The 15,740-nt window shown below is 34.3% G+C and overlaps 1 long non-coding RNA gene across 4 annotated transcripts in view; it reads right to left on the reverse strand.

The window, feature by feature from the left end:
- Positions 1–10,314, reverse strand: part of LOC140625328 (uncharacterized) — a 68,146-nt gene extending 57,832 nt beyond the window's left edge. For 2 of the 4 annotated variants that reach the window (XR_012024687.1, XR_012024684.1), the window contains exons 1-2: positions 9,758–10,314; positions 5,393–5,922 (exon numbers count right to left, since the gene is read on the reverse strand). This is a non-coding gene — a long non-coding RNA (uncharacterized lncRNA). The remainder of the gene's footprint in view (positions 1–5,392; positions 5,923–9,757) is intronic. The other 2 variants (XR_012024686.1, XR_012024685.1) reach the window with 1 other exon arrangement.
- Between the last annotated feature and the right edge of the window lie 5,426 nt (positions 10,315–15,740).

The following is a 15,740-nucleotide window of genomic DNA, read 5'->3' on the forward strand; positions in this document are numbered from 1 at the left end:
AACCTGTTGTCTAAAAGGGAATATTAACTTGTTTGTAATTGATAAATCACCAAACTCTATACCTGAAAACAATATTACACTGTATGTTAAGTAACTGGAATTAAAAAAAAATTAGAGAAAGAAAGAAAATAAAAGGAAATATTAGACACACACAAGCATTTGAATTCAAGAGAGATACTTATAAATACAAATTAAATACATTAAATAAATTAAATAAATACATATTTTAATGCTAAAACTGTTACAAATTCAAAAATATTTCTAGCTGAGGTTATCAGAGAGAAAGAAGTTTGCATTTAAACTTATCATTAAAAGATAGGTAACAATGGACAAGTGGAGTTTGGTGAGGGAATGGAGAAGAGTTACTTCAGGCAAGTAACAGAAAAAAAGGAGGCCAGAAATTATGAGAATATGCAATTTGTTATTGGCATCTGCTGCCTGGACTCCAGATTTAAATGAGCCACATGCACATATTGGACAGGAGTCAAAACAAAGGTTAAATTGAAGATCTCTGCTTAAAGTTGAGTTTTACTGGATGAACTTTATTCCCACAATTAGTGGGTGGAATCATTAACAACAGTAGAACAAAAACACAAGCAAAACAATAAACTGACCATACAGAAGGGTATGTGTCTGATTTATTCTTGGCCCTGTATGGAATGGACAAGGACAATAAATGAGTGTTTATGGAAATTTACTTTCCAAAACTGCTTACTCGCACAAGTTTGGAGCTGAAATTATTAGTACTTATGTCACTTATGTCCATCTTGAGACCTATAATGGTTGTGAATTAAATATTTCCCAAGCCTCTGCTAGGAGAAAACAGTAAGCCTCTCCTGGAGACATTCTTGAAAATGTGGTCTCAAAGCATTTGTCAGATAAACTTTTAAGGGATATGAGACAATTTTAAAAATTTACAGAACATACAGAATGAGAAGTAGTAAAAGCTACGAACTAAAGAATGAAACTCAGAGAAAGATATTGCCCCCCCAAAAAAAGAAGAAAGAAAGTAGATATTTCATTTATGAGGTACAGTTTATAATAAGATGTGTTTAATATATTTGAAAAAATTAAACAGGGAATTGGGAAAAAATAAGGAAAAAATGATCAAAATTGACATTTCTTAAAACACAAAAATAACTACTAAAAATAGACATATAACAAAAAATGGAATAAAATGCAACTGGACAAAGCTAAGGAGAGAATAATGTGCAAGATAGCTTTCCTAAACTTACACAGAATGCAGTAGAGATGGATGAAAAATAGAAAATTAACTTAAAAGACAAAGAGAGTGGAAGAAGAATTCTAATATGATTTCTACAAGAAAATAGAGAATTCTGGCATAGGAATATTGGAAAATAAAATTGCTTAAATGTTTTTCAAGTTGAGAAAAGATGGAAATCTTCAGATTCAGAAAACTCAACAAAATCATTCACAACTAGATGTATAATATTAAACCTGAATAACAGTAACAAACCAAGATGTTTTTAAATACAAATAAAAGGAAAACTACCTTTAAAAGGAAAACATCTTTTTTAAAAGATTTTATGTAGTGATTTATGAGACAAACAGAGAAAGAGTCAGAGACACAGGCAGAGGGAGAAGTAGGCTCCCTGCAGGAGGGACTCGATCCCAGGACCCCGGGATCATGGCCTGAACCAAAGGCAGACACCCAACTGCTGAGCCACCCAAGCATCCCTAAAAGGAAAATATTTTAAGCTGACTTCTCAATAATAATAACTGAAATCAGTAAAGTAATGGAAATGTATTTCAAGAGCTAAAAGAAAAGAAATCATCCTAAAAATGTAAGTACAGAAAAATTAACTTTCAAAAATGGAAGCAAATGAAAACATTTTCAGATAAAAACTGAGAAAATTTACTAACAGATTCTCTAAGGGAATTTCATATATATATATATATATATATACACTCACACACACACACAAAATTATCACAGAACGATTTGTATGTGACATTGAAAGAATAAAAGATGAGAAAAAACAGATTGTGTATGTTTCTGCACACTTAAAGTTTAACTGTATAAAATGACAAAAAATTACAAAATAATATCTATTTCAGGTTAAAATATAGGCATGGATAAAATTGCATATAAATGGGGAAAATTAAGATGGGAATAAAATGTCTAAGTTTTTTTTGTATTATTAAGGTAAAAATTAAATATACACTATAGTTATAATGTATAATATAATATAAATACATATTAAATTAATGTAAAATAATTCTAGAGTGACCAGGAAGGATAGAAATTGATTTTGTAAATTCTCATATAGTAGGAGGAAAATGTGAATTAGTAAAATAATTATTTTTTAATTTCTTAAATTATATATTATATATAATTAATTATAATAAATAATTTTAAAGGCAAATTTTAAAATGCATAAAAGTAGGAAAATAGAAATGAATTCACATAAAAGAGTAACCACAATTGATATAAAATAACTGTTTAATTAAGAAATAAAGACAGTCTGGATTATAAGACTGCTATAAGTTATTCAGAAGAGATATATGTATAATAAGGGCACAGAATAATTAAAAATAAATCATAGGGTAAAGATATCTCAAGGATGCTTTAGCCAAAATATAACTGGAGTAGTATATTAATAATTACTATCAAAAAATTTAATTAAGCAAAAAAAAAAACAAAAGGCAAACAAAAGTAGAAGTGACAGGATATATTTTAAAAGAAGATATAATATTTAAAAATAGTAGTCATCTAATGATGTAGTTTTATAATGTTTCTAGAAAATCTTAAGAGAAGTAAGTAAAGAAAATTTAATCACTAGGTGGAAGATTGTAATTTGTCCTTCATGGTAATTGAGAGATTTAGGAGACACAAAAATTAGTAAAAATATTAGATATTTAAAAAACACAATTAGGAAAATCCTGTGTGAAATTGAATTCACCTTTTGCATCCATCTATGGGGCAGCTGCAGCTGCATTAACTTTTTCCTCTTCTTTTCATCAGGTATAACTTGTTACATAAAGCAAGATAATTATTTTGTGTGACATCAAAGTGTCATGATAAATAACAGCTATGAAGTGGTTTTCAATCTCCAAATAAGTTTTGAAGAATTAATTCTTCAAATAAACTGCTTTACTAAGTTGTGGGTTTTCTTTGTATTCTAAATTTCAGTTCTGGGAAGTTTCAGGTGTCTTTTCCCATCTTCTTCCCTCACAGTACACCTGAAAGCCTTATCAACAATTGATTTCCATTCTTATTCAAACGTAACTATCAGGCTTCTGAAGTTGAATATATATGTATTTTACCCAATTTCAGGACTTAATACAATATAGGAATTTTAAAATATACTTATGCTTCAGATCATTTGTCCTTTACTAAGTTGTAAATAGATAGATTCAGATAAAGCTTAACTTTATAAATTATACCAATATAAAGAAAATATTTTTTAGCTCTGATGATTTATGATGATGATTCCCATTTTCATTTCTCTTTCTCGTAAATATGATATTGAAAATCTTTATTTGTTCTCTGATTACATGGATCCATCTCAATTCCTTCTAATAAAAGACATTCTTATAAAACTCTTTTTATGGGATTATTCATCCTCCTAGATGCTAAATAGATTGATAAATAGATATATATTTATTCCAGTAGTTTCTGCATAAATGTCTGTCTGCTTAGATCTAACAGGTATCAGTTTACCAAACTCAAAATTGTGTTTTCGACATGTGATGAATGTACTTCATTCAATATGGCCCATGTGATCAAGAGCCCTTTTATTTTATGTTTTATTGCAGAGGACAGAATTAGGATCAAATACAATGACATGGATTTTAGCTCACTATTAAATAACCGCTCTCTAATGTTAAAACTCTCTCAAAAAGTGGTGAACTGCTTCAGAAAGAAGAAAGAAAAGAAAGAAAGAAAGAAAAGAAAGAAAGAAAGAAAGAAAGAAAGAAAGAAAGAAACAAAGAAAGAAACAAAGAAAGAAACAAAGAAAGAAACAAAGAAAGAAAGAAGAAAAGGAAACCCTTACACTGGAAATATTCAAGCAAAGGCTGAATCTGTTCATGTAATAGGTTTTTATTTAAAAAAGGGAGAGAGAGAGAGAGAGAGAGAGAGAGAGAGAGAAAGAATTCTTTACTGAATATATGGAATCTTCCAAAATTAGTATCATGCCACATATATCCTTCCCTACCACCATCTTTATCCTTTACTTCTCCTCTGCTAACCACCTTGGTAAAAACCACAATGGTTTTCTATTACCTAATACAGCAAAGAAATGTAATAAAAAGTGAACAAAACCAATAGTTAAACACTCACTATATGTCTTTATAAAGTCCATTACTACTAATGTCATTTTTCTCAAGAAATGAAGGGATCTCAATGGTCAGACATATTTTATTGAAAACCTCATATCTTCAGGAACTGGGTTTAGGCCTAGGTACAAAATAGTGAGCAAAATAAGTTTGCAACTTACACTCACTAGGATTAAAGTATATTGGGGAAAGAATGGCATTAATTACATAAGTACACGATAAATAGGTCTTTCAAACTTCAGCTCAAATTGAAATAAGGGCTATGGAGTAGAATAACAAAATGGATGGAAATAACTTTTGTTGGGTGAACAGTGACTGTTTTTCTGAAGAACTGAATTTTAAATTGAGACCAAGAATGAGAAGAAATCAATCAGGCAAAAAGAGAGATGGATAATGACAAGAAGAGAAAAAAACGATCAATGGTCTGAAACAGAAACAAACCTGGGTTTTCCCAATAACAGAAAGAAGACTAGAGTGTCTTAATCTTGTAAGAGGAAGAAGGTAATATTGGAGAGGATGATAGGGTGAAGTCATGCAAAACCTTACAGACCGCAGTAAAGCATTTGGATTTTATTCTAAGAGGGTTGGAGACCATTGAAGGGTTTTAATGTGAGAATTGACATGTTGAAATGTGTGTATGTGTGTGTGTGTGTGTGTGTGTGTGTGTATTTTTTTAATTTCCTGCTCTACATAGAGGATGGATAAGAGGATTGGAATTTGGAATTGTCTCTACCAAACGGAGATTAATTGGGAAACTGTTGTTATGACCACTTGGGAAATTATTCTGGCTTGGACTACCATCTTAGAGGTAGAAAAGGAGAAAAACAGAAAGATATATTTTGGAAGTTTCATTAAAAGAATTAGGATAAGTATTTTGCTGGAGTGAGGTCCAAGTAGTTTCAAGAAAGACTGAAGTTTTGACTCGAGAGTTTCCTCCTACTAAATGGGCAAAGAATGAAAAGTTCCATTTTAGGCAAGTTAGATTTGAGATATCTGCAAATGTGTCCAAATGTATAAGTTCACATCTCTACCTCCTCCGCCCAACTTCCCATAATTATTACCTTACCCCACATCACCTATGTACGCATACCTGTTTTGGGTCTCCACAGGCTCACTTGGAACACATTTTTAACTGTTCCTTGCAAATACCAAGCACATCTATTTCTTTCAGGTTTTTGCCTCTGTCATATATCTGTTTGGAATACTCTGGATGCTCCTCTTCTTCATCCAGGTTCTCATATGGATATTCTTTAGAGTACACAAATTCCTTGAATCAAAAAGATTTATCCTTTCAGACAGCTGCGGGGTGGAGGTTTAACTCTACTCCTGCTTTCCAGTAATCAATCACTGCATCGTATAATTTGAGGTAGGTGCTCCTCCTACCATGGTGATCTGTGTTGCCTGTGCTTCAGCCTAGCAGTTGGGTACGAACAGGATGACTAATGTTTTAATGGTGACTCTCCAGGCCTTCACAGTTGGCTTCTATCTGACGATCAGCATAGCTTAGAGGTGACATTAATTCACAGAGAGCCTACTTCAAGCTGAGAGCAGCTTTTCTGTTGAATCATTTTGTTGCCAAAGGTTGCCAGGAGTTACACACATGAAGATTCTTCACAAATGCTTTTAATGATGAAAGGATCCAAACTTTATTTTAGGCAATGCCAAGGTGTGCGCCATTTTCACAACAAGCTTTGTATTCAGCATTGGAAAAAAAAAGTCCAAGGAAAGCAATTTTCTAATTTTACAGTAGTTTTAAAATGGCTGTGTCTAAGTTTTTGAGAATAAACTTCTGTTGATGACAGTGTATATTTATCATACATTTTCAAGCAGAGCAATGAGTTAAAGATTAGACAAACATGACAATTACAGTCCCCCATCCAAAAAAAAAAAAAACAAAAAACAAAAAAAACTTGGCATGAGGTACTCTATGTATAAAAAAGGGAAAGTGGGGATTTTCCTAAAGAAAGAATAGGTCTGGATTATGTTAATTGTATCTTATAGCCATCAGCAGAGATAACTTGCCATTTACGTTTCAGGTACTTTGTTCTTTCACCTCTATTCAAGTCAACATCTGTTTATTGAGAAATGAATATCAGTAAATCTTTCTGTTATTATGGTAATATCAGCTCAAGTTAATTCCCTGCTGAGATGGAAAAATATGATTCAGACAATGAAAAACATATGTTTTAGAGAGACAGTGTGCCATCAAACTACATCAACAATATAAATGATTAAAATGTTTCTATAAACATCCTTTTCTTTGTCAGTAATGGATGAAACCCACTTGCTCCCCATTGTTCTATTTTTTTTTATGAACAGCTGTTAATGTCATGAAGGAAACTTATTTTTACAATGTTATAATTAAAACTATATATTATTACCTCTTTTGTCACATACATTAAAGAAAACTCAATTATTTTGATAGGTAAGCTTATGAATGAGATTCTCTCTTAATAGACAAGTAGATCAGAAAACAGACCATTGTTCAGATACCTGCATTGTCTTCTTATTATGACTGAATAATGTAAGAAATACTTTTAACACTGATAGAATAAAAAAAAATTTCAGAACGATTTCACTCAAGTAGGTGAATTATAAAAATTAAAGTGTAAATAATCAGGTCACATCTAGTCACACTGCTTGCTGATTATGCCCATATAAATTTCTCTTAAAGTACAAAGAAGTTAAAGCGGTGTGTAATGCTTCTGTAATTCTCATCTCAATCAATAGCTTCAAGGTGGTGTTCCTTTTGAACTACCCTTACAGAATGAATTACTGATAGTTAAATGTTACATTTACATTTATTATTCTCTGACATAATACTCGAAGCCACTGAAGATTCGTAGCAGTAGGAATTTCTTAAAAGTGAAAAAAGAGGTAGAAAAGGTAAAACTTATTTATAGGCCATATATTCCATATCTAGTTATAGGCCTATATTCATAATATTTCATTAAAATCAATGAAAAAAAACATGAGTTAGGGAATGCTCAACCCTGATGCATGACATTTTCATTGCAAGAAAAGGATTTAATCAAAGGAATAGGCACTGTAAGCTAAACATAAAACACCTTCCGAGATTAATATTGAGACTATAGTCAGGAAAAATGTGGTAGCTTATGATATTAGGTAACCAAAGAAAATATCCCATTTGTTCTGCTTGTTTATTTTTCCATTTATAATGAAATAGACTTGGCCTCCATTATGATCCATCAATGGTGGAGAAGCTGGATGTTGACTAATAGATTAGTATTTCCCATCACATCAAGAACATATAGCTAGAATTGCATATAATTTCTAACATTACACTGAAGCCAAATGTTGTTGGTTGGAAAATCATATGCTTTATGTCTTGCTGCTAAAATTTTTGCAAAACCAGACATTCTGGAAATCCAGAAGTCCATATTTAAGTCCATATTTCTCTAAAGAAACAATAATACCTAGTGTAAAAATAAAGATATGGAAAAATTTTTAAATAAAAAAATAAAGATATGGTCATACGCTATTTGCATGACATTGACTACATTATTAGACTTCATTCAGTCTTGTTTTCTCACTCACAAAATGAGAATAACAAAACAGATATACTAGTTTTTTTCATGGGCTAAATGTTATATGTATATTATATATATATATATTAGACTATATATATATTCCCTAAAATACTTCATGTCAAAATTAACATTTTATAAATGATATTTTCATCATCAGGCTAAATCTTATGTAAATACCATACAATTCCAAAGGGTCACTCGATTGAGCCAAAGGATAATTTTCAATGTGAGGCAACAAATATGAATTGAACATCCACTATGTATGCAGCAATTTTTATATGTTGTGGAGGTAACTTAGAGAGTTAGTAAAATGTGACTCATATGCATATAAAATTTATACAGTAATGTAAATTTTGTACTTGCCTTGCCGGAATGCATTTCACTTAGAAAAGATAAAAGCAGGTTTATTCACCTCCTTTGCTAGATAAAAAACGTTAAGATACCAATCACTGAAATTCCCTTGCTTTATGTCAATACTCAATCCAGAGGAAACCCCTACTGTTTTGGTATCTTATCAAATTCACCAAACACAATCTCCTCTCCTACAATATTTTCTTCCTAATATTCTTTTACCAAGACATCTCACAGTTCTTCACGGTGAGCAATCTCCCTGCAGCAAGAAATACACATAACTTTGTTTGGCTACTCCCGTGTTCCTGAAGGTCTTTGACTTGCAGGCATCAAGACACCTTTATCTATTTGTATATATTGTAGAAATGGATGAAATTTTTCCCTATCCAGATAAAAATTTGAAACTTTGCCTAGGATAGGTAAAACCCAGAAAAAGTCAAAGTTCAGTGGGAGGGACACATGACCCAGTTCTTAGCCACTAGCTGCATTACACTTACCTACTCATAGCGACTGACTTGTTCAAAGGTAAGTACCTGACAAGCTGGTTTAATCAGAATGAAGAACGGTACATTGATGCAATTACTGTGAAACCTTGAGTTTTCTTACCTGCTGAGTATTATGGTTTGTGCATATGACACTGGAATTGCTATAACCATTTTCCTGCTGTAGGAGAAGCCAGCTTGAATAACAGAACAAAACAAAAACAAACAAGCAAACAAATGAAAACCCCAAAACCAAACAAGTCTACAACAGAAGGAACAGCCAAGAGAATCACAGAGAAATAGAGCAAGAACATTGATCTAACTATCCCTAATTGGTGCCCTTCTTCTGAAAGTTGGAAGTACATATCTAATAAATCATTTCATTTTTGAAGCCAGTTTTGGCTGCTTTGTCTGTTATTTGAAATTAAGACTATTCTAACTGTTGCACATGTGTTATCATCTATAGCGTTGACAGGCATCACAGAGATAAGATTTTCTGGATGTAACCATCAATTTGGATGATGGGAATGAGTCAGCAAGAAATGATACTTGTGCCTCCAAGATTGTACGCCTGAATGATTAAGAAGTTTGTGGTTCTTTTGTCTAAAGTAGAGGGCATAGACTTTCTACAGCAATATAGGAACAAAGGAAAGAAAATGTGAGTAATTGAGAGATGTGCACATACTAAAGTTACATCTTTAGCTCAGAAGTGTGAGAAAAGCTAAGAATATATATATATATATTTTTTTAATGCAGAGTTTCTGGACCTATACCAAGAGAATTTGTTTTAGTATTTTGGGGATAAGTCTCATATATCAAGACTTATTTAAAAGAAGAAGAATAGAAAAGAAAGCAGCAAAAAAATATGTGAAATGATTGTGTTATAGATCAAGATGTGTCAGAGTACTGAGAAGATGGGCAGTTTAAAGATATAACCATTAGTGACTATTATTTTCAAGGACTGCGCTAAAGGCTAAGCATGTGTTATTTATCTTAATACATCAAACTCTAATGTAATTACGAATAGTCCCTCTTTTCAGATGGACATAAAAGTGCTTGACTCTCACATACCTTAATTTGTTCCAACATATTCTGGAGTGTTATTAGCATATGGAGGCAAATGATGTTCAAACAAATCTATTTAAAATGATTCATGTCTTCAGATTAAGTATCATATTAAGGCTGGAGAAGTAGAAGAATAAATATATATATATATGTGTGCCTGAATCAAGTTTCCAACATGCAGTGTTTATGATCAGGTCTTGTGGTGGAACAGAAGTTTCTTAAGCTTCACCGCCTGATAACAAAAATGGATGTGATCCAGAAACATGCTTGGTTGAGTCCCTTGAACACTTGTGTGCTTCCCTTCAGTTTTTGCCTGACAGCGTTGAGCTGTCTCTAGAAGAAAACCCCTGCAGATAGATGATAGATAGATAGATGATAGATAGATAGATAGATAGATAGATAGATAGATAGATAGATAGATCTTCTTCCAGATGTAGCCCCCTGACAGGGTTATATGAGCTGTGATGGCAGCTCCTGTCCCAGATGTAAGAAGACTGTTCTCATCCTTCAAGAGGGGGTGGTTGACGTGTGTGGACCTAACAGCTGCCAGCTGGTCGCCTCTCCTGCCTCTTGGTTCTTAGTGATACTGGCTGGGCTGGAAGCCCAATCCTCATGTTGGCCTGGTAACACTTTGTGATGCCAGCACCTTCTGCATGAACCCCCCTGGGGGTGCACCAGACGCTGCAAGGAATGGACTGTGGTGTACTTGACTGCCCTGTTTGGGGATTTTTTGAATTCAGAGCACAAGGAAAGCTATGCCCTGAACAAGTGTGTGTGACACCACTAATGGGGCTTCAGTCTGCTCCAGTCAGAATCTGCTTTTGTTATTCAATTCATCAGTCCATTGGCTAAGTCACATGTTTCCAGACGCTTCCGGCTTCCAAAGATAATTACCTCATTGTTTTGCTTGTTATCTACCAATAGCTTATCTCATTTTATTGGACACAGGATATACTTATTAATTTGTATCAGCAACCATACCTTAAATCTGTTTTTTTTTAATTCTGAAAAATTAACCATGAATGGTTTACCATGCCCAGTTCATGATAGACGCTCAATAATTATTATCTAATATTATCATTTTTATGAAAGGGTACAAGTGGAAGAGGAGTATAGGCCACACTCAAAGCAGATTAATTATCCCCCACGATTCTGTTTCTCTAGACATTCCACATTTGTTTGTCTCAATCATTATGCCTATGGGATATTAATGTAAACGGCCTATAGTAAAACTCTTTTTTTTAATATTTTATTTATTAATTCACGAGAGACACAGAGAGAGGGAGAGGCAGAGACACAAGCAGAGAGAGAGAGAGGCAGGCTCTCTGCAAGGAGCCCGATGCAGGACTCGATCCCAAAACCCTGGGATTACAACCCAACCAAAGGCAGGTGCTAAACCACTGAGCCACCCAGGTGGCCCTGTAGTAAAACCCTTAAGCTAATCTTTAGAATATAAAAGCACTCACAACATGCATGTGTCTTGTAATCCAGGATTTAGCTTTAGGGGTCTCTGCTCATAATGGTATTTACATAAAAGACTTTTCCCTTCGGGTGAATATAGAAACACTGCTCACCTCCTACAATCTCCTCATCTATAACCTTCATCTTGAAATGAAGGCAGATGCCTGGATCCTAGTTCATGCATTGACCTCGGGCCCTCACTGTGTTTCCACATTTTCAAGGGACCCCTGGGTTTCCATGTGCTAGGTACTAGATCCCTGGGCCCTTGTTCCAAATTAAGCTTTTCTTGTCTGTCCTCTTGACGTCTTCTGGTCAGTCAACTTCCACTACAAAATCTGTCTTAAACCTTTCAGATACTGCATACTGGATTGGCAGCAAAAAAAAAAAAAAAAAAAAAAAAAGGCAAAAAAAGAAAAAGTATTTTGTTCTGTTTCATTTTAAATCAGAAGGTCTGAGAACTTAGAAACACTAAAGAATAATAACTTAGATGATAGAAGGTAGAAACTTGGAGGCCATCTGCATAGACTTTATGGCTATTGTCACAAAAAGATTTGAAGAAAGGAAGTAAGAATGAATTAGTGGCATTGAAGAAAATATCGTCAAAAAAGTGTGGAAAATAAAATAGTGATGAGAGATGAAAAATTGTCATTTCCACCTTCTCTCTTCTTAAATATCCTACCCAAATGTTATTCTGTATTTGCATGTCAGCACTGGCCTTTGGATGCCTGCTGTAGCTACTCTGGTCAATTCCTACAAATCCTCAAATATCTATGGCTGATTAGAATAAGTGATTATTTTTCATTTACACCCTTCTATGGGTTTATTTAGGATCACAGAATCCTTCTACCTTGTATCTTCCCTCTCCTCCAGATTCTTTTTTTTCTGTAATTATATATTTTATTATGAAATATTACTCTATGTCATATAATATCTCCTCCAGATTCTTGATGCTCCATCCATTCAGCTGGGACATGGTAAAAGGTCTGACATTATGCATGGGAGAGTTATAGAGCCAGTCCTGCTAAAGATACGTACCACCCTCGCTCACAATGCAATAGTCAGAATTCAGCACAGGGTCACATCTGATTCCAAGGGGGCGGGGCCGGGGGGAGAATGTCAGGACCTGTAGCCTAGTTGTATAAGCAGAAAGGAGAGTCATTCGGATGTAAGTGAGCATTCACAGTCTTTGCCATAAATCTGTTTACCAGGTGACTCTTTCTGACCTTTCTGCTTCTATTCCATCTTTCTGAAATAGTCAAGGATTGGGGATGAAATCTAGTGACTGAGTTCACACAGGCACTTTAAGGAATGGATCTCTTTCCATGTTTCAGTTATTATTAGAGAAATCATTTGTTGGGACCCCTGGGTGGCTCAGTGGTTGAGCCTTTGGCTTGGGACATGATCCAGGGGTCCTGGGATCGAGTCCTGCATTGGGCTCCCCCTCCCAGGGAGCCTCCTTCTCCCTCTGCCTATTCTCTGCCTTTGTGTGTGTGTATATGTCTCATGAATAAATAAATAAAATCTTTAAAGAACGAAATCACTGGTCAATTGAGATGGAAATATGTGTGTACACACATGTGCACAGATATGACTGTGTGTATCTGTGTATAATAAGTTTAGAAGATGGTAAGGAAGTTTCAGAATATGGTTATTTAAAAGAGCGTTCCTTATTTAAAAAAATATTTTTAGTAACAGGAGTAGCCGAGGTCTATATGTTAAGGGGAGAAAAGCACTAGAATTGACGTTAAAAAGTTGGAATAGCAATGATGTCACGTGACTCTTGTTTCACCCTAGCTAAGTAAATCAATTCAGTTGAGTGCCAGCTCGTGGTCTCAGCTGAGATCTTGATCTCAGGGTGGTGAGTTCAAGCCCCACATTGGGCTCCCTGCTGGGCGTGGAGCCCACTTAAAAAAAAAAAAAAAGAAAGAAAAGAAAAATTACTTTTCATTCTGCATTGTGATTAATTACATATGCAGACAACTGAGTTTGTGAGTTCCCACATTTTAAATTGGTTTAAGCCACTTAAAGGGTTGTCACATAGGAATTTAATATAAACATTATTTCCAAGTTACCAAGATCATAAATAAATGAGTTATTATTATTGTCAATACACAGTTATATGCGGCTTTAGATTAAACAAATAAAGTGAAATGGAATTTGCCCTAACTAGCCACAGTATCAATGAAGTTGATCATATTCAGGAAAGTTCATTCCAAGGTCAGGGTGAATAATATTTTAGGCAAATATCAACAAAATCTATATAAAAGAAATGCACACCTATACAAACACATGCATACTTACACCCGCCTAAACAGCTCAATTCAGGTTTCTCATAATTGTGCTTATTTTGCATACTGATTAATTAAAATTGTATTAACATTCCTATACTAACAGTAACGATTTAGGTTAAGTGGGACTTTTTTTAAAGAATTATTTACCAGTATCCATACCAGAAGGAAATAATATGTAAGAATTTACTGGTATCACAACTGCGGAGTCTTAGATTTTTTAGCTGATATCCAGCCTCAAGCAATATTTTCTTAGTCCTTTCCACAACACGTAAGTTTTGCAGTAATAAATTGTTTATTATTGAACTAGAACCTTAAATAGTTTTTTAATTAATATATTGGTGAATAGTCCTTCTCTACATATTCAAATTTGGCATCAAAATCCACATGTGACCTTAGCCATGATAAAACTGTATTTTTAGGCCATTTAAAGTCATTCACAGAAACTCAGAGATTACCTAATTAAGGAAGTTTTTTTTTTTTTTTTTTAAGATTTTATTTGTTTATTTTAGAGAGAGAGAAAGAAAAAAAAAAAAAAAAACAAGCCAGGGGAGGGGCCCAGGTAGAGGGAGAAGGAGACGCCCTGCTAAGTGGGGAGCCCCACATGGGGCTCAGTCTGAGGACCCAGACCATGACCTGGACCAAAGGCAGCCGATAAACAGACTGAACCACCCAGACACCCCTAATTAAGGAGATATTAAAGGAGTTTGCATCATTACTAAAACCTATGAATGCACTTTTGACCTTAAAAATTGAATTCAACTCATCTGATTTTCAGAAATCACTGGATCTGCAAAATTTGATATATTAATTCAGCAAAGACTACTTTACTCCCTTCATCTATTCTTTTAAACTGTACTCACATTTTATTTTTTAAAAATAAATTACAACACATGACAAAATGATTTCACTGATTTCAGAGAATTGTAGTAATGAAGACTTATGTAACAAATGACTTGACAACAAGTGCAGTAAGTGGGTTTTCCATTTAGAAATTTCATGCAGCTGAGAAATCCTGACATAAAATATAATAAGCAGAGATATGAAGGATGCTGAGGTTAGAAACACCAGTGTAAAAACGGCCGGGTTTTCTAATTATATAATCCTCCCACTTTCTAATAATTGCATATTTTTTTAAATGTCATGCTAGTTAAGAAAAATTACTGAAAACTAGATCTAAACAGTTGAAAAAGAAAAGTTTTACCTAACAGTGAAAAACTGATAAAGACAGGGAGGTTTTCTGAAATTTTTAAATAAGTTCCCACCTATTTGATCCTACATCCACCTCACTCTTATGCTCTCACAATATTTCCTCATTTGTTTCATGGCACACGGCCCTGGGATGCCTTTTCCAATATCCAGTCTATTGAATTCCTTTTAGATTTAATTCCCTGTGTACCTAGCCTTATCTCAAATGCACATTTTAAATACATTCTTGCCAACTCCCTAAATATCTCAGCCTTTGAAATTTTAATACAATCACTTAAAACATCCTCTAATCCTAAAAAAAACACCATCTCTATGCACTTTAATCATTTTTATAACTAGTGTTGATGAAAAAATTGATTCCAAGCCCCTTGGTGTTCATTCATTCCAGTGTCAGCTGGGCCTTTGGATCTCACCTACCCTTTCATGAGCCAGGGCGCAGCTCTCACTCGGTTCCCAGTAGCACCTGTTCAAATCCTAGGCCGGTCACAGGCTCTCATCCTGCCCCATCCTGCTCACTCTCTGATGGTGACCTAAAACAACGAGTTTGAAGGCTTTACCAGGAAATAGAGGGCTTTGCTCACACCGTTTATTTATCCTTGCTCTCCAAATAAAATTTCATCTGTGTTTTCATTCATTGTCATCCCTTGTCCTTCTCCTTGTTCTGAGAAAGAGAGAGAGAGAGAGAGCATATGAGCAGGGGGTGGATGTGGGGAGGGGCAGAGGGAGAAGGAAAGAGAGAATCTTAAGCCGGCTCCACACCAACACAGAGCACTATATGGATCCATCTCACCCTGAAATCATGACCTGAGCCGAAATCAAGAGTCGGATGTTTAACAAACTGAACCACCCTGGCACCCCATCCTTTGTCCTTTTCTTAAAGAAAAAAATTCATTTTTCCATATAAGTTTAACCTTGACTTGTGCATTTGCTCTTGACAGCACTGCCTCACCCAAGATCATGCTTTATGACATATCTTAAATTCCTTCTATGCTTTTGGCTCTTTCGACTTAGTCTAGAAAGTTATTCAATTC

The sequence above is a fragment of the Canis lupus genome, chromosome 36, assembly GCF_048164855.1.
Source record: "Canis lupus baileyi chromosome 36, mCanLup2.hap1, whole genome shotgun sequence".
Classification (NCBI taxonomy): domain Eukaryota; kingdom Metazoa; phylum Chordata; class Mammalia; order Carnivora; family Canidae; genus Canis; species Canis lupus.